The sequence below is a fragment of the Oncorhynchus nerka genome, unplaced genomic scaffold (assembly GCF_034236695.1).
Source record: "Oncorhynchus nerka isolate Pitt River unplaced genomic scaffold, Oner_Uvic_2.0 unplaced_scaffold_2575, whole genome shotgun sequence".
NCBI classification, from domain to species: domain Eukaryota; kingdom Metazoa; phylum Chordata; class Actinopteri; order Salmoniformes; family Salmonidae; genus Oncorhynchus; species Oncorhynchus nerka.
The window spans coordinates 1-18,659 of record NW_027038722.1 but is presented as its reverse complement, the minus strand read 5'-3'; the positions used below and the strand labels follow the sequence as shown (position 1 = coordinate 18,659).

At 45.8% G+C, this 18,659-nt stretch overlaps 1 long non-coding RNA gene across 1 annotated transcript; it reads right to left on the bottom strand.

The window, feature by feature from the left end:
- Positions 1–8,827: 8,827 nt before the first annotated feature.
- LOC135567124 (uncharacterized) lies at positions 8,828–15,762 on the bottom strand. Its single transcript, XR_010462261.1, has 3 exons — positions 15,302–15,762; positions 14,000–14,053; positions 8,828–11,630 (listed from the first exon to the last, which is right to left on the bottom strand). It is a non-coding gene; the product is annotated as an uncharacterized LOC135567124 (long non-coding RNA).
- Positions 15,763–18,659: the final 2,897 nt, after the last annotated feature.

Here is an 18,659-nt window from a genome sequence, read left to right as displayed (position 1 = left end):
CAGAAGGAGAGAGGGGAGACAGAAACCAGACAGAAGGAGAGAGAGGAGAGACAGAAACCAGACAGAAGGAGAGAGGGGAGACAGAGAAACCAGACAGAAGGAGAGAGGGGAGACAGAGAAACCAGACAGAAGGAGAGAGAAACCAGACAGAAGGAGAGAGAGGGGAGACAGAGAAACCAGACAGAAGAAGAGAGAGAGGAGACAGAGAAACCAGACAGAAGGAGAGAGAGGGGAGACAGAGAAACCAGACAGAAGGAGAGAGAGGGGAGACAGAGAAACCAGACAGAAGGAGAGAGGGGAGACAGAGAAACCAGACAGAAGGAGAGGGGAGAAAGAGAAACCAGACAGAGGGAGAGAGGGGAGACAGAGAAGACAGTTATAGTAACAGTTAGATAGGTCAGCAGTATTATAATAGTTAGATAGGTCAGCAGTACTATAACTAGTAGTTAGATAGGTCAGCAGTATTATAACTAGTAGTTAGATAGGTCAGCAGTATTATAATAGTTAGATAGGTCAGCAGTACTATAACTAGTAGTTAGATAGGTCAGCAGTACTATAACTAGTAGTTAGATAGGTCAGCAGTATTATAATAGTTAGATAGGTCAGCAGTACTATAACTAGTAGTTAGATAGGTCAGCAGTACTATAACTAATAGTTAGATAGGTCAGCAGTACTATAACTAGTAGTTAGATAGGTCAGCAGTACTATAACTAATAGTTAGATAGGTCAGCAGTAATATAACTAATAGTTAGATAGGTCAGCAGTACTATAACTAATAGTTAGATAGGTCAGCAGTACTATAACTAATAGTTAGATAGGTCAGCAGTACTATAACTAGTAGTTAGATAGGTCAGCAGTACTATAACTAGTAGTTAGATAGGTCAGCAGTATTATAATAGTTAGATAGGTCAGCAGTACTATAACTAGTAGTTAGATAGGTCAGCAGTACTATAACTAGTAGTTAGATAGGTCAGCAGTACTATAACTAGTAGTTAGATAGGTCAGCAGTACTATAACTAATAGTTAGATAGGTCAGCAGTACTATAACTAATAGTTAGATAGGTCAGCAGTACTATAACTAGTAGTTAGATAGGTCAGCAGTATTATAATAGTTAGATAGGTCAGCAGTACTATAACTAGTAGTTAGATAGGTCAGCAGTACTATAACTAGTAGTTAGATAGGTCAGCAGTACTATAACTAGTAGTTAGATAGGTCATCAGTACTATAACTAATAGTTAGATAGGTCAGCAGTACTATAACTAATAGTTAGATAGGTCAGCAGTACTATAACTAGTAGTTAGATAGGTCAGCAGTACTATAACTAATAGTTAGATAGGTCAGCAGTACTATAACTAATAGTTAGATAGGTCAGCAGTACTATAACTAGTAGTTAGATAGGTCAGCAGTACTATAACTAATAGTTAGATAGGTCAGCAGTACTATAACTAGTAGTTAGATATGTCAGCAGCACTATAACTAATAGTTAGATAGGTCAGCAGTACTATAACTAATAGTTAGATAGGTCAGCAGCACTATAACTAGTAGTTAGATAGGTCAGCAGTACTATAACTAATAGTTAGATAGGTCAGCAGTACTATAACTAGTAGTTAGATAGGTCAGCAGTACTATAACTAATAGTTAGATAGGTCAGCAGTAATATAACTAGTAGTTAGATAGGTCAGCAGTACTATAACTAATAGTTAGATAGGTCAGCAGTACTATAACTAGTAGTTAGATAGGTCAGCAGTACTATAACTAATAGTTAGATAGGTCAGCAGTACTATAACTAGTAGTTAGATAGGTCAGCAGTACTATAACTAGTAGTTAGATAGGTCAGCAGTACTATAACTAGTAGTTAGATAGGTCAGCAGTACTATAACTAGTAGTTAGATAGGTCAGCAGTACTATAACTAATAGTTAGATAGGTCAGCAGTACTATAACTAATAGTTAGATAGGTCAGCAGTATTATAATAGTTAGATAGGTCAGCAGTACTATAACTAGTAGTTAGATAGGTCAGCAGTATTATAATAGTTAGATAGGTCAGCAGTACTATAACTAGTAGTTAGATAGGTCAGCAGTACTATAACTAATAGTTAGATAGGTCAGCAGTATTATAATAGTTATAGGTCAGCAGTACTATAACTAGTAGTTAGATAGGTCAGCAGTACTATAACTAGTAGTTAGATAGGTCAGCAGTACTATAACTAATAGTTAGATAGGTCAGCGGTACTATAACTAGTAGTTAGATAGGTCAGCAGTACTATAACTAGTAGTTAGATAGGTCAGCAGTACTATAACTAGTAGTTAGATAGGTCAGCAGTACTATAACTAGTAGTTAGATAGGTCAGCAGTATTATAATAGTTAGATAGGTCAGCAGTACTATAACTAGTAGTTAGATAGGTCAGCAGTACTATAACTAATAGTTAGATAGGTCAGCAGTATTATAATAGTTATAGGTCAGCAGTACTATAACTAGTAGTTAGATAGGTCAGCAGTACTATAACTAGTAGTTAGATAGGTCAGCAGTATTATAATAGTTAGATAGGTCAGCAGTACTATAACTAGTAGTTAGATAGGTCAGCAGTACTATAACTAATAGTTAGATAGGTCAGCAGTATTATAATAGTTATAGGTCAGCAGTACTATAACTAGTAGTTAGATAGGTCAGCAGTACTATAACTAGTAGTTAGATAGGTCAGCAGTACTATAACTAGTAGTTAGATAGGTCAGCAGTACTATAACTAGTAGTTAGATAGGTCAGCAGTATTATAATAGTTAGATAGGTCAGCAGTACTATAACTAGTAGTTAGATAGGTCAGCAGTACTATAACTAGTAGTTAGATAGGTCAGCAGTATTATAATAGTTAGATAGGTCAGCAGTACTATAACTAGTAGTTAGATAGGTCAGCAGTACTATAACTAGTAGTTAGATAGGTCAGCAGTACTATAACTAGTAGTTAGATAGGTCAGCAGTACTATAACTAATAGTTAGATAGGTCAGCAGTACTATAACTAATAGTTAGATAGGTCAGCAGTACTATAACTAGTAGTTAGATAGGTCAGCAGTACTATAACTAGTAGTTAGATAGGTCAGCAGTACTATAACTAGTAGTTAGATAGGTCAGCAGTACTATAACTAGTAGTTAGATAGGTCAGCAGTACTATAACTAATAGTTAGATAGGTCAGCAGTACTATAACTAGTAGTTAGATAGGTCAGCAGTACTATAACTAGTAGTTAGATAGGTCAGCAGTACTATAACTAATAGTTAGATAGGTCAGCAGTATTATAACTAGTAGTTAGATAGGTCAGCAGTATTATAATAGTTAGATAGGTCAGCAGTACTATAACTAGTAGTTAGATAGGTCAGCAGTACTATAACTAGTAGTTAGATAGGTCAGCAGTACGATAACTAGTAGTTAGATAGGTCAGCAGTATTATACTAGTTAGATAGGTCAGCAGTACTATAACTAGTAGTTAGATAGGTCAGCAGTACTATAACTAATAGTTAGATAGGTCAGCAGTATTATAATAGTTATAGGTCAGCAGTACTATAACTAGTAGTTAGATAGGTCAGCAGTATTATAATAGTTAGATAGGTCAGCAGTACTATAACTAGTAGTTAGATAGGTCAGCAGTACTATAACTAATAGTTAGATAGGTCAGCAGTATTATAATAGTTATAGGTCAGCAGTACTATAACTAGTAGTTAGATAGGTCAGCAGTACTATAACTAGTAGTTAGATAGGTCAGCAGTACTATAACTAATAGTTAGATAGGTCAGCAGTACTATAACTAGTAGTTAGATAGGTCAGCAGTACTATAACTAATAGTTAGATAGGTCAGCAGTACTATAACTAATAGTTAGATAGGTCAGCAGTACTATAACTAGTAGTTAGATAGGTCAGCAGTATTATAATAGTTAGATAGGTCAGCAGTACTATAACTAGTAGTTAGATAGGTCAGCAGTACTATAACTAGTAGTTAGATAGGTCAGCAGTACTATAACTAATAGTTAGATAGGTCAGCAGTACTATAACTAATAGTTAGATAGGTCAGCAGTACTATAACTAATAGTTAGATAGGTCAGCAGTACTATAACTAGTAGTTAGATAGGTCAGCAGTACTATAACTAATAGTTAGATAGTCTCATGCTTGGTTGAATATTGTTTTACATGTCCCTGAGTTAACCCATACCTCTAGCCTAGTTGGTTGAATATTGTTTTACATGTCCCTGAGTTAACCCATACCTCTAGCCTAGTTGGTTGAATATTGTTTTACATGTCCCTGAGTTAACCCATACCTCTAGCCTAGTTGGTTGAATATTGTTTTACATGTCCTGAGTTAACCCATACCTCTAGCCTAGTTGGTTGAATATTGTTTTACATGTCCTGAGTTAACCCATACCTCTAGCCTAGTTGGTTGAATATTGTTTTACATGTCCCTGAGTTAACCCATACCTCTAGCCTAGTTGGTTGAATATTGTTTTACATGTCCCTGAGTTAACCCATACCTCTAGCCTAGTTGGTTGAATATTGTTTTACATGTCCTGAGTTAACCCATACCTCTAGCCTAGTTGGTTGAATATTGTTGTACATGTCCCTGAGTTAACCCATACCTCTAGCCTAGTTGGTTGAATATTGTTGTACATGTCCCTGAGTTAACCCATACCTCTAGCCTAGTTGGTTGTTAGAAGAGACTTTCAGACGTTCATCTCAAAACTCACAATAATGACTTTACCAGGAGTGGGAGACACAGGACATTACCGCTTCTAGGTTTGGCGACAAATGACAGAGCCATACAAACTATTTATCTAGCTCCTTTCTCTACAAGGTCCTAGTGCGTAACAGTGCGCAAAGAACGCCGTCCGTCTTTTTCCCGAAAATAAATGAAAATGACATAGTTATTCACTCCTGGCGCGTCATCAATTAGCTTACCACTTCACATATGCTAAACTGTCACCTCTTCTGTTCACATTGGACTGGCCGTTCCAGAGTTGACAATTTTGCTCTGACCCAAGTGGATGTAACGGAAAAAAAAACGGCATATGATACTCTGGTGGTCGGGGGAATCCTTTCCTTCCAGGTAAATTACGAGGGGGATGAGGTCTCCGGTGCCCGTTTTTCCACTAACGGAAGAAGCACTAGGACTAAACGTCATCTCCAGCCCTTATGTGTGTGTGTGTGTTTGTGTGTGTGTGCGTGTGGAGGGGGGTGGGGGTATTTTTATCCGCGAGGTATTTTTCGCTTCAGACTTTCCGTTCAACCAGCCGCACAGCCGCGTGCCCCCGGTGCAGGACGAGGGAATCTGAACTCTCCACTCAAGAGAAAGACGGTTATTTTTAGAGAGAGAGAGGGGGAGAGAGAAAGTGGGACTGTGTTTCTGTCTCCCACACATGGAAACGCGACGTGCCCGGTGCGTCGCTCGAGGAGAAGGGGAGAAGGTTTCACACCTCGTGCGCTTTAAATAGGAGCCGCGCAGCTGGCGCACGTACCTGCGGGCCAGTTAACCGATCAGACCGGAAGAGATCCGTTGGATTAAATAATCTCCCGGTGGGAACTAACCGAATCAGACAGAGGGAATGTGGACCAGCCGTCTGAATGTGGGCATTCTGCCTATAGAAGTTGTGTTTGTGTGTGTTGTTTCTGGCTAAAGTTTCTCAAGAGATATTCTCACTACAATTGAATAACAGCTAAAATGTTTATAATGGAGGCGTGGACTATTTCTCAATTAAATAGAATATTTATCATAGGACTAAAGTCATTAGGTTTACAGAACCATTACAGATCCAAATAAATGCCATGCAGGAGAAAAATAAGAAAAACATGGGTCTCTAATAGCCTCTAAAATATTTAATAACATGTTCTCTAATAGCCTCTAAAACATTAAAGAACATGTTCTCTAATAGCCTCTAAAACATTAAAGAACATGTACTTTAATAGCCTCTAAAACATTTAAGAACATGGTCTCTAATAGCCTCTAAAACATTTAAGAGAGCAGAGGAGAGATAGGAGGAATGTGAAAGGGAGAGAGGAGAAACATGTAGAAGAGAGTTTCTTACCCCGGTGCCGCTGAAGGTGACGTGAGGGACCGTGATGTCTCGAGATGGTAACATGATGCCTGCCTCTTTACCCTCACCTCACACTCATCTCTGTCCCGTACAGTAGACGGTAAATCTCCAGTAGCCTAGTGCTGCTCTGGGAGACTCCAGGGGAAAGACTCCAGGCAGAACCTCTACCGCCCTATCATTACCCAGACTCCTCCCACTAACACACTCCCTCTCTCTCTCTCCCTGACACTCTCCCTTTCCCTAACTCTTACTCCCCCCTGACTCTCTCTCCCCCCTGACTCTTACTCCCCCCTGACTCTCTCTCCCCCTGACTCTCTCTCTCCCCGACTCTCTCTCTCCTCTCCTGACTCTTACTCCCCCTGACACTCTCCCTGACTCTTACTCCCCCTGACACTCTCCCTGACTCTCTCTCTCCCTCTCTGATTCTCTCTCTCCCTGACTCTCTCTCTCTCTGACTCTCTCTCTCTCTGACTCTCTCTCCCCGACTCTCTCTCTCTCTCCCTGACTCTCTCTCTCTCTCCCTGACTCTCTCTCTCTCCCTGACTCTCTCTCTCTCCCTGACTCTCTCCCTGACTCTCTCTCTCTCCCTGACTCTCTCTCTCTCCCTCCCTGACTCTCTCTCTCCCTGACTCTCTCTCTCTCTCTCTTCAACCTTCAACACTCCTGCTCCTGTTTCCTTAGATTCGGATAAACTTTCACACAGATTTGACTTTATCAACATTATTATAATTGACCGAGACGGCTGGCAGGGACGTCCGCCCTCAGAGTGAGAGACCAGGTAAAGATACCCAGACCAGGACACATGCACCATGACCCTGTGTGTCGGTGCGTCTGTGTGTGTGGTTGGTGGTGTGTGTGTGTGAGAGTGTCGGTGTGTGTATGTGGGTGGTGTGTGTGTGTGTGTGGGTGGTGTGTGTGTGTGTGTGTGGGTGGTGTGTGTGTGTGGGTGGTGTGTGTGTCGGTGGTGTGTGTGTGTGTGTGTCGGTGGTGTGTGTGTATGTGGGTCGGTGGTGTGTGTGTGTGTGTGTCGGTGGTGTGTGTGTGTGTGTCGGTGGTGTGTGTGTGTGTGTGTCGGTGTGTGTGTGTGTGTCGGTGGTGTGTGTGTGTGTGTGTGTCGGTGGTGTGTGTGTGTGTGTGTGTGTGTGTGTCGGTGGTGTGTGTGTGTGTCGGTGGTGTGTGTGTGTGTCGGTGGTGTGTGTGTGTGTGTGTCGGTGGTGTGTGTGTATGTGGGTCGGTGGTGTGTGTGTGTCGGTGGTGTGTGTGTATGTGGGTCGGTGGTGTGTGTGTGTGTGTCGTGGTGGTGTGTGTGTGTGTCGGTGGTGTGTGTGGGTCGGTGGTGTGTGTGGGTCGTGGTGTGTGTGGGTCGGTGGTGTGTATGTGTGTGTGTGTGTGGGTCGGTGGTGTGTGTGTGTGTGTGGGTCGGTGGTGTGTATGTGTGTGTGTGTGTCGGTGGTGTGTGTGTGTGGGTCGGTGGTGTGTGTGTGTGTGTGTGTGTCGGTGGTGTGTGTGTGTGTCGGTGGTGTGTGTGTGTTGGGTGTGGTGTGTGTGTGTGTGTGTCGGTGGTGTGTGTGTGTGTGTGTGTCGGTGGTGTGTGTGTGTGTGTCGGTGGTGTGTGTGTCGGTGGTGTGTGTGTGTGTGTGTCGGTGTGTGTGTGTGTGTCAGTGGTGTGTGTGTGTGTGTCGGTGGTGTGTGTGTGTGTGTGTGTGTCGGTGGTGTGTGTGTGTGTGTGTGTGTCGGTGGTGTGTGTGTGTGTGTCGGTGGTGTGTGTGTGTGTGTGTCGGTGGTGTGTGTGTCGGTGGTGTGTGTGTGTATGTGGGCCGGTGTGTGTGTGTGTCGGTGGTGTGTGTGTATGTGGGTCGGTGGTGTGTGTGTGTGTCGGTGGTGTGTGTGTGTGTGTCGGTGGTGGTGTGGGTCGGTGGTGTGTGTGTGTGGGTCGGTGGTGTGTGTGGGTCGGTGGTGTGTATGTGTGTGTGTGTGTGGGTCGGTGGTGTGTGTGTGTGTGGGTCGGTGTGTGTGTGTGTGTGTGTGTGTGTGTCGGTGGTGTGTGTGTGTGGGTCGGTGGTGTGTGTGTGTGTGTGTGTCGGTGGGTGTGTGTGTGTGTCGGTGTGGTGTGTGTGTGTGTGTGTCGGTGGTGTGTGTGTGTGTGTGTGTCGGTGGTGTGTGTGTGTGTCGGTGGTGTGTGTGTCGGTGGTGTGTGTGTCGGTGGTGTGTGTGTGTCGGTGGTGTGTGTATGTGGGTCGGTGGTGTGTGTCGGTGGTGTGTGTGTGTCGGTGGTGTGTGTGTATGTGGGTCGGTGGTGTGTGTGTGTGTGTGTCGGTGGTGTGTGTGTGTGTGTCGGTGGTGTGTGGGTCGGTGGTGTGTGTGTGTGGGTCGGTGGTGTGTGTGTGGGTCGGTGGTGTGTGTGTGTGGGTCGGTGGTGTGTGTGTGTGTGTGTGTGGGTCGGTGGTGTGTGTGTGTGTGTGGGTCGGTGGTGTGTGTGTGTGTGTGTCGGTGGTGTGTGTGTGTGTGTCGGTGGTGTGTGTGTGTGGGTCGGTTGTGTGTGTGTGTGTGTGTGTCGGTGGTGTGTGTGTGTGTCGGTGGGGTGTGTGTGTGTCGGTGGGGTGTGTGTGTGTCGGTGGGGTGTGTGTGTGTCGGTGGTGTGTGTGTGTGGGTCGGTGGTGTGTGTGTGTGTGTATGTGTCGGTGGTGTGTGTGTGTGTGTGTGCTGCCAGAACACCAAAGGGCATCAACAGTTGAGACATGAAAATAGACTTCATTATTTCCAAATTCAGATTTTATTTTTTATTTTATTACACAAAACAAAGTATCATCAATCATCAACAGACAATAACACCTCACCGCTCGCCAAACGTTCAGATCTCACAACAATCAGAAATAAATCCCCAAATCAGACTGATGTTCACTCAATAGAGACATGAAGGCTGAACTAGGATCAGTTTGACATTTTCATATCAGCCTGAATAAGCTGCTAACGACTGATCCTAGATCAGCAGCAATCCGACTCCGAGACCCTTGAATGATAAATCTCCTGGTGTTTCTAGGCGGAGTTAAAACCAGCTGGATTGCAGACCAAGTTTCATAACAATAATAATCCTGATATTAAGAAAAATAACACTTGTAATAATGAGACTAAATATGTTTGTCCTATTCCCTATGAGGTCTAACCCAGTGCACGGGGTTCTATTTCAGACCCACCCTATGAGGTCTAACCCAGTGCACGGGGTTCTATTTCAGACCCATCCTAATGGGGTTCTATTTCAGACCCATCCTAATGGGGTTCTATTTCAGACCCACCCTAATGGGGTTCTATTTCAGACCCACCCTAATGGGGTTCTATTTCAGACCCACCCTAATGGGGTTCTATTTCAGACCCATCCTAATGGGGTTCTATTTCAGACCCACCCTAATGGGGTTCTATTTCAGACCCACCCTAATGGGGTTCTATTTCAGACCCATCCTAATGGGGTTCTATTTCAGACCCACCCTAATGGGGTTCTATTTCAGACCCACCCTAACGGGGTTCTATTTCAGACCCATCCTAATGGGGTTCTATTTCAGACCCACCCTAATGGGGTTCTATTTCAGACCCATCCTAATGGGGTTCTATTTCAGACCCACCCTATGAGGTCTAACCCAGTGCACGGGGTTCTATTTCAGACCCACCCTAACGGGGTTCTATTTCAGACCCATCCTAATGGGGTTCTATTTCAGACCCACCCTAATGGGGTTCTATTTCAGACCCACCCTAATGGGGTTCTATTTCAGACCCACCCTAATGGGGTTCCATTTCAGACCCACCCTATGAGGTCTAACCCAGTGCACGGGGTTCTATTTCAGACCCACCCTAATGGGGTTCTATTTCAGACCCATCCTAATGGGGTTCTATTTCAGACCCACCCTAATGGGGTTCTATTTCAGACCCACCCTAATGGGGTTCTATTTCAGACCCACCCTAATGGGGTTCTATTTCAGACCCACCCTAATGGGGTTCCATTTCAGACCCATCCTAATGGGGTTCTATTTCAGACCCACCCTATGAGGTCTAACCCAGTGCATGGGGTTCTATTTCAGACCCATCCTAATGGGGTTCTATTTCAGACCCACCCTAATGGGGTTCTATTTCAGACCCATCCTAATGGGGTTCCATTTCAGACCCACCCTAATGGGGTTCTATTTCAGACCCACCCTAATGGGGTTCTATTTCAGACCCATCCTAATGGGGTTCTATTTCAGACCCACCCTAACGGGGTTCTATTTCAGACCCACCCTAATGGGGTTCTATTTCAGACCCACCCTAATGGGGTTCTATTTCAGACCCACCCTAATGGGGTTCTATTTCAGACCCATCCTAATGGGGTTCCATTTCAGACCCATCCTAACGGGGTTCTATTTCAGACCCATCCTAATGGGGTTCTATTTCAGACCCACCCTAATGGGGTTCTATTTCAGACCCACCCTAATGGGGTTCTATTTCAGACCCACCCTAATGGGGTTCTATTTCAGACCCATCCTAATGGGGTTCTATTTCAGACCCACCCTAATGGGGTTCTATTTCAGACCCACCCTAATGGGGTTCCATTTCAGACCCACCCTAATGGGGTTCTATTTCAGACCCACCCTAACGGGGTTCTATTTCAGACCCATCCTAATGGGGTTCCATTTCAGACCCACCCTAATGGGGTTCTATTTCAGACCCACCCTAATGGGGTTCTATTTCAGACCCATCCTAATGGGGTTCCATTTCAGACCCACCCTAATGGGGTTCCATTTCAGACCCACCCTAATGGGGTTCTATTTCAGACCCATCCTAATGGGGTTCTATTTCAGACCCATCCTAATGGGGTTCCATTTCAGACCCATCCTAATGGGGTTCCATTTCAGACCCATCCTAATGGGGTTCTATTTCAGACCCATCCTAATGGGGTTCCATTTCAGACCCATCCTAATGGGGTTCTATTTCAGACCCATCCTAATGGGGTTCCATTTCAGACCCATCCTAATGGGGTTCTATTTCAGACCCATCCTAATGGGGTTCTATTTCAGACCCATCCTAATGGGGTTCTATTTCAGACCCATCCTAATGGGGTTCCATTTCAGACCCATCCTAATGGGGTTCCATTTCAGACCCATCCTAATAGATCATAAATCATTCAGAGTGTGAAACAGGAAGTGATACTGGTTCTCTCTCCTCTGCTAAAGTAGACATCATCTGAACCAGGAAGAGTCTCTGTCTGTCTGTCTGTCTGCCTGTTTCTGTCTGCCTGTGAGATGTTGTCTGGGTGTGTGCGTGTGTTGGTGTGTGCGTTGGTGTGTGTGTTGGTGTGTGTGATGGTGTGTGTGTGTTGGTGTGTGTGTTGGTGTGTGTGTTGGTGTGTGTGTGTCTAATCCATTTGTATGAGATAGAAAGCGACAGCAGCCAGTAGAACTCCACCCAGAGACACCATGACCACTCTATACCTCCTACAACCACCCTCCTCCTCCTCCTCCTCCTCCTCTCCTCTCTTCCCTCGCTTCTTACGTCTGCCCTTCTGACGATTCTCAAAGGCTTCCAACTCAGCCTGAGAGGGATGGAGAGAGAGGGGGATGGACAGAGAGAGGGGTGTGGAGAGAGAGGGGGATGGACAGAGAGAGGGGTGTGGAGAGAGAGGGGGATGGAGAGAGAGGGGTGTGGAGAGAGGGGGATGGACAGAGAGAGGGGTATGGAGAGAGAGGGGATGGACAGAGAGAGGGGTATGGAGAGAGAGGGGATGGACAGAGAGAGGGACGGACAGAGAGGGGGTGGAGAGAGAGAGGGGGAGGGACAGAGAGAGAGGGGATGGAGAGAGGGGGTGGAGAGAGAGAGGGATGGACAGAGAGGGGGATGGACAGACGTGGAGAGAGAGGGGTGGAGAGAGAGGGGGTGGGAGAGAGGGGTGGAGAGAGGGGGTGGAGAGAGGGGGTGGAGAGAGGGGGTGGAGAGAGAGGGGTGGAGAGAGAGGGGGTGGGAGAGAGAGGGGTGGAGAGAGAGGGGTGGAGAGAGAGGGGTGGAGAGAGAGGGGGATGGACAGAGAGAGGGACGGATAGAGAGGGGGTGGAGAGAGAGAGAGGGAGGGACAGAGAGAGAGGGGATGGAGAGAGAGGGGGTGGAGAGAGAGGGGATGGACAGAGGTGGAGAGAGAGGGGGTGGACAGAGAGGGGGTGGAGAGAGAGGGGGTGGAGAGAGGGGGGTGGGAGAGAGGGGGTGGAGAGAGGGGTGGAGAGAGAGGGGGTGGAGAGAGAGGGGGTGGAGAGAGAGGGGTGGAGAGAGAGGGGTGGAGAGAGAGGGGATGGACAGAGAGAGGGGGATGACAGAGAGAGGGACGGATAGAGAGGGGGTGGAGAGAGAGAGGGGAGGGACAGAGAGAGGGGGATGGAGAGAGAGGGGGGGGAGAGAGAGGGGGATGGACAGAGGTGGAGAGAGAGGGGGTGGACAGAGAGGGGGGTGGAGAGAGAGGGGGTAGAGAGAGGGGGTGGAGAGAGAGGGGTGGAGAGAGGGGGTGGAGAGAGAGGGGGTGGAGAGAGAGGGGGTGGAGAGAGAGGGGGTGGAGAGAGAGGGGGTGGAGAGAGAGGGGGTGGAGAGAGGGGGTGGAGAGAGAGGGGTGGAGAGAGAGGGGGGGAGAGAGGGTGGAGAGAGGGGGTGGAGAGAGGGGGTGGAGAGAGAGGGGGTGGAGAGAGAGGGGTGGAGAGAGAGGGATGGACGGATAGAGAGGGGGAGGGGACGGAGAGAGAGGGGAGGGACGGAGAGAGAGGGGGTGGGACGGAGAGAGAGGGGAGGGACGGAGAGAGAGAGGGGGACGGATAGAGAGGGGGAGGGACGGAGAGAGAGGGGAGGGACGGAGAGAGAGGGGGTGGAGAGAGAGGGGGAGGGACGGAGAGAGAGGGGGTGGACAGAGAGGGGAGAGAAAAGGGTGGAGAGAGAGGGGTGGAGAGAGGGGGTGGACAGAGAGGGGGTGGACAGAGAGGGGTGGACAGAGAGGGGGTGGACAGAGAGGGGGTGGAGAGAGAGGGGTTGGAGAGAGGGGTTGGAGAGAGAGGGGTTGGAGAGAGAGATGGACAGAGGGATGGAGAGAGAGAGAGAGAGAGGGAGAGAGAGAGAGAGAGAGAGAGAGAGAGAGAGAGAGAGGGAGAGAGGAGTGAAAGATGTTAATGAACAATGTCGTAAATCTCAAACCTCAAATCACACGAGTAATATATGAATAACAATGTTGTAGTCGCTGAGGTGAAGCATATTAAGGAGGAACAGTATCAGTCCTAATTCTGAACTTTGGGGAACACCCCAAATAATGATCACCATTTCTGAGGTTTCATCTGTTCAACAAACAGAGAGAGGAGGGTAAAAAGAGAGAGCGAGGAGGGTAAAGAGAGAGAGAGAGAGAGGAGGGTAAAGAGAGAGAGAGCGAGGAGGGTAAAGAGAGAGAGAGAGAGGAGGGTAAAGAGAGAGAGAGAGAGGAGGGTAAAGAGAGAGAGAGAGGAGGGTAAAGAGAGAGAGAGCGAGGAGGGTAAAGAGAGAGAGAGAGAGAGGAGGGTAAAGAGAGAGAGAGCGAGGAGGGTAAAGAGAGAGAGAGAGAGGAGGGTAAAGAGAGAGAGCGAGAGGAGGGTAAAGAGAGAGAGCGAGAGGAGGGTAAAGAGAGAGAGCGAGAGGAGGGTAGAGAGAGAGAGCGAGAGTAGAGAGAGAGAGAGAGAGAGAGAGAGAGAGAGAGAGAGAGAGAGAGAGAGAGGAGGGTAAAGAGAGAGAGAGAGAGAGAGGAGGGTAAAGAGAGACAGAGAGAGAGAGGAGGGTAAAGAGAGAGAGAGAGAGAGAGGAGGGTAAAGAGAGAGAGAGAGAGAGAGGAGGGTAAAGAGAGAGAGAGAGAGAGAGAGAGAGAGAGAGAGAGAGAGAGAGAGAGAGAGAGAGAGGAGGGTATATCACCTGTTGTTTCTTCCTCTCTTCCTCCAGGGCTGCATTCTCTTCTGCTTCTTTCACCTACACACATAATTATGACATCATCTGATGTTGAGAACACATAATTATGACATCATCTGATGTTGAGAACACATAATTATGACATCATCAGATGTTGAGTACACCTGTCACACACCCAGCAGGGGTCCATGTAACTCTCTGGATACCTCCACCCACCCACCAGGGTCCATGTAACTCTCTGGATACCTCCACCCACCCAGCAGGGTCCATGTAACTCTGTGGATACCTCCACCTACCCATCAGGGTCCATGTAACTCTCTGGATACCTCCACCCACCCACCAGGGTCCATGTAACTCTCTACATACCTCCACCCACCCACCAGGGTCCATGTAACTCTCTACATACCTCCACCCACCCACCAGGGTCCATGTAACTCTCTGGATACCTCCACCCACCCACCAGGGTCCATCTAACTCTCTGGATACCTCCACCCACCCACCAGGGTCCATGTAACTCTCTGGATACCTCCACCCACCCACCAGGGTCCATGTAACTCTCTGGATACCTCCACCCACCCACCAGGGTCCATGTAACTCTCTGGATACCTCCACCCACCCACCAGGGTCCATGTAACTCTCTGGATACCTCCACCCACCCAGCAGGGTCCATGTAACTCTCTGGATACCTCCACCCACCCAGCAGGGTCCATGTAACTCTCTACATACCTCCACCTACCAGGGTCCATGTAACTCTCTACATACCTCCACCCACCCACCAGGGTCCATGTAACTCTCTACATACCTCCACCTACCAGGGTCCATGTAACTCTCTACATACCTCCACCCACCCAGCATGGTCCATGTAACTCTCTACATACCTCCACCTACCAGGGTCCATGTAACTCTCTACATACCTCCACCCACCCACCAGGGTCCATGTAACTCTCTATATACCTCCACCTACCAGGGTCCATGTAACTCTCTACATACCTCCACCCACCCAGCAGGGTCCATGTAACTCTCTACATACCTCCACCTACCAGGGTCCATGTAACTCTCTACATACCTCCACCCACCCACCAGGGTCCATGTAACTCTCTACATACCTCCACCCACCCACCAGGGTCCATGTAACTCTCTACATACCTCCACCTACCAGGGTCCATGTAACTCTCTACATACCTCCACCTACCAGGGTCCATGTAATGTGTGTGTGTGTGTATAAAGTGTGTGTGTGTGTATAAAGTGTGTGTGTGTGTGTATAAAGTGTGTGTGTGTGTGTGTATAAAGTGTGTGTGTGTGTGTTACCTCGTTGGCCTTTCTTCGTAGGGCTGTACATGCTTCATTACAGTCCACCTGAGTCTGGTCCTGTCTGGATCTATAACACAGCAGCTCCTACATCATGACATAGACACTACAGTATTAATAACATATACCAGTCTGGTCCTGTCTGGATCTATAACACAGCAGCTCCTACATCATGACATAGACACTACAGTATTAATAACATATACCAGTCTGGTCCTGTCTGGATCTATAACACAGCAGCTCCTACATCATGACATAGACACTACAGTATTAATAACATATACCAGTCTGGTCCTGTCTGGATCTATAACACAGCAGCTCCTACATCATGACATAGACACTACAGTATTAATAACATATACCAGTCTGGTCCTGTCTGGCTTTATAACACAGCAGCTCCTACATCATGACATAGACACTACAGTATTAATAACATATACCAGTCTGGTCCTGTCTGGATCTATAACTCCTACATCATGACATAGACACTACAGTATTAATAACATATACCAGTCTGGTCCTGTCTGGATCTATAACACAGCAGCTCCTACATCATGACATAGACACTGACATACAGTATTAATAACATATACCAGTCTGGTCCTGTCTGGCTTTTATAACACAGCAGCTCTACATCATGACATAGACACTACAGTATTAATAACATATACCAGTCTGGTCCTGTCTGGATCTATAACACAGCAGCTCCTACATCATGACATAGACACTACAGTATTAATAACATATACCAGTCTGGTCCTGTCTGGATCTATAACACAGCAGCTCCTACATCATGACATAGACACTACAGTATTAATAACATATACCAGTCTGGTCCTGTCTGGCTTTATAACACAGCAGCTCCTACATCATGACATAGACACTACAGTATTAATAACATATACCAGTCTGGTCCTGTCTGGATCTATAACACAGCAGCTCCTACATCATGACATAGACACTACAGTATTAATAACATATACCAGTCTGGTCCTGTCTGGATCTATAACACAGCAGCTCCTACATCATGACATAGACACTACAGTATTAATAACATATACCAGTCTGGTCCTGTCTGGATCTATAACACAGCAGCTCCTACATCATGACATAGACACTACAGTATTAATAACATATACCAGTCTGGTCCTGTCTGGATCTATAACACAGCAGCTCCTACATCATGACATAGACACTACAGTATTAATAACATATACCAGTCTGGTCCTGTCTGGATCTATAACACAGCAGCTCCTACATCATGACATAGACACTACAGTATTAATAACATATACCAGTCTGGTCCTGTCTGGATCTATAACACAGCAGCTCCTACATCATGACATAGACACTACAGTATTAATAACATATACCAGTCTGGTCCTGTCTGGATCTATAACACAGCAGCTCCTACATCATGACATAGACACTACAGTATTAATAACATATACCAGTCTGGTCCTGTCTGGATCTATAACACAGCAGCTCCTACATCATGACATAGACACTACAGTATTAATAACATATACCAGTCTGGTCCTGTCTGGATCTATAACACAGCAGCTCCTACATCATGACATAGACACTACAGTATTAATAACATATACCAGTCTGGTCCTGTCTGGATCTATAACACAGCAGCTCCTACATCATGACATAGACACTACAGTATTAATAACATATACCAGTCTGGTCCTGTCTGGATCTATAACACAGCAGCTCCTACATCATGACATAGACACTACAGTATTAATAACATATACCAGTCTGGTCCTGTCTGGATCTATAACACAGCAGCTCCTACATCATGGACATAGACACTCATGACATAGTATTAATAATAACATATACCAGTCTGGTCCTGATCTATGGCTCCTACATCTATAGACACACAGCAGCTCTGGATCTATAACACACAGCTCCTCATGACATAGACACTACAGTATTAATAACATATACCAGTCTGGTCCTGTCTGGATCTATACACAGCAGCTCCTACATCATGACATAGACACTACAGTATTAATAACATATACCAGTCTGGTCCTGTCTGGATCTATAACACAGCAGCTCCTACATCATGACATAGCTCCTACATCATGACTAGACACTACAGTATTAATAACATATACCAGTCTGGTCCTGTCTGGATCTATAACACAGCAGCTCCTACATCATGACATAGACACTACAGTATTAATAACATATACCAGTCTGGTCCTGTCTGGATCTATAACACAGCAGCTCCTACATCATGACATAGACACTACAGTATTAATAACATATACCAGTCTGGTCCTGTCTGGATCTATAACACAGCAGCTCCTACATCATGACATAGACACTACAGTATTAATAACATATACCAGTCTGGTCCTGTCTGGATCTATAACACAGCAGCTCCTACATCATGACATAGACACTACAGTATTAATAACATATACCAGTCTGGTCCTGTCTGGATCTATAACACAGCAGCTCCTACATCATGACATAGACACTACAGTATTAATACATATACCAGTCTGGTCCTGTCTGGATCTATAACACAGCAGCTCCTACATCATGACATAGACACTACAGTATTAATAACATATACCAGTCTGGTCCTGTCTGGATTTATAACACAGCATGACTCCAAACATATACCAGTCTGGTCCTGTCTGGATCATAACACAGCAGACACATGACATAGACACTACAGTATTAATAACATATACCAGTCTGGTCCTGTCTGGATCTATAACACAGCAGCTCCTACATCATGACATAGACACTACAGTATTAATAACATATACCAGTCTGGTCCTGTCTGGATCTATAACACAGCAGCTCCTACATCATGACATAGACACTACAGTATTAATAACATATACCAGTCTGGTCCTGTCTGGATCTATAACACAGCAGCTCCTACATCATGACATAGACACTACAGTATTAATAACATATACCAGTCTGGTCCTGTCTGGATCTATAACACAGCAGCTCCTACATCATGACATAGACACTACAGTATTAATAACATATACCAGTCTGGTCCTGTCTGGATCTATAACACAGCAGCTCCTACATCATGACATAGACACTACAGTATTAATAACATATACCAGTCTGGTCCTGTCTGGATCTATAACACAGCAGCTCCTACATCATGACATAGACACTACTAATAACATATACCAGTCTGGTCCTGTCTGGATCTATAACACAGCAGCTCCTACATCATGACATAGACACTACAGTATTAATAACATATACCAGTCTGGTCCTGTCTGGATCTATAACACAGCAGCTCCTACATCATGACATAGACACTACAGTATTAATAACATATACCAGTCTGGTCCTGTCTGGA